The 1,107-nt window shown below is 75.5% G+C and overlaps 2 protein-coding genes across 2 annotated transcripts in view; one reads left to right on the top strand and one right to left on the bottom strand.

The window, feature by feature from the left end:
* Mut (methylmalonyl CoA mutase) overlaps positions 1–334 on the bottom strand; it is a 17,689-nt gene extending 17,355 nt beyond the window's left edge. The window contains exon 1 of the mRNA XM_013019198.1: positions 242–334. The gene's annotated coding sequence lies outside the window, so the exon portion shown is untranslated. The remainder of the gene's footprint in view (positions 1–241) is intronic.
* Positions 335–504: 170 nt separating this feature from the next.
* The window catches only part of Cenpq (centromere protein Q), a 10,061-nt gene continuing 9,458 nt past the window's right edge, over positions 505–1,107 (top strand). The window contains exon 1 of the mRNA XM_013019220.1: positions 505–559. The gene's annotated coding sequence lies outside the window, so the exon portion shown is untranslated. The remainder of the gene's footprint in view (positions 560–1,107) is intronic.

Below are 1,107 nucleotides of genomic sequence, written 5' to 3'. Positions count from 1 at the left end.
GAGGCCCCCACGTCCCTGCCCACGGGACCCTGGGCGAGCCTGGGGACCCCGAGGTGTCAGGGACACCCGGCTGCAGGGCCCCCGGAACGGCAGGAATCCCGAGGAAAGTGCGAAGTCTGTGGAGCCGGGGAGGGCAGGGGACTCCGGAGGCCGCGGGGCGGAAGGGAGGAAAGGACGAGCCAGACTCGGCGACAGGCGGGGTCTGCGCGCTCGACGCGCCCCGGGGCGCAGTCGCACTCACCGGCCGGCCCGCGGGCCTCGGCGGCGGGCGGAGCGGACTGGAGACCCCGCGGCCCACCGACCGCGGAACTCCCGCAACGGAGCAAAGCCCTCACGCCACAGACCAATCAGGGGGCGTAGGCAGGCCCCGCCCTCCGCGCAGCCAATCGCGTCGCGGGCTCGCCGTATCGCGGGCTCGCCTCGGCCAACGAGCGTTTCCGCTTCCGTCGCAGCTGCTTCCGGGTTTGTGTTTGCGTGGGGCGGGGCGGGGCTCCGGGACGTGTGGGCCGTTAGCGCTGGCTCCGAAGACCGTTGGGCGGCGAAGGCTCGGCGCGGGGAGGTGAGGGGCCGAGCTGGGGCCGAGCTGGGGCCGAGCTGGGGCTCAGCTGTAGGGAGGGCGTCCGTGGCGAACTGAGCGGACCTGGAAAAGTCTGGTGTCTGTCCGGCCAAGGGGCCGGCCCCGCGGCACGGGTGCCCCCGCCTCGCACCTGAGCCGCGCGGGCAGCGGCTGGGGACGGAGGGAGGGCGGCCTCGGGCCGTGCGCACACCTGTGTCCACGCGCACGGCGGCGTGGGGGGGTAGTGCGCACACCTTGTCCACGCGCACAGCGGGGGGGGCGTGCGCACCTGTGTCCACGCGCACGGCGAGGGGGGGCGTGCGCACACCTGTGTCCACGCGCACGGCGGCGGGTGGGGGAGGCGTGCGCACACCTGTGTCCACGCGCACGGCGGCGGGGGGGCGTGCGCACCCGTGTCCATGCGCATGGCGGCGGGTGGGGGAGGCGTGCGCACACCTGTGTCTACGTGCACGGCGGCGTGGGGGGGGCGTGCGCACACCTGTGTCCACGCGCACGGCGTGGGGGGGCGTGCGCACACCTGTGTCCACGCG

This window comes from Dipodomys ordii, unplaced genomic scaffold (genome assembly GCF_000151885.1).
Source record: "Dipodomys ordii isolate 6190 unplaced genomic scaffold, Dord_2.0 Scaffold44, whole genome shotgun sequence".
NCBI lineage: Eukaryota > Metazoa > Chordata > Mammalia > Rodentia > Heteromyidae > Dipodomys > Dipodomys ordii.
The sequence above is the reverse complement of the archived record's forward strand: the minus strand, read 5'-3'. Positions and strand labels throughout refer to the sequence as shown.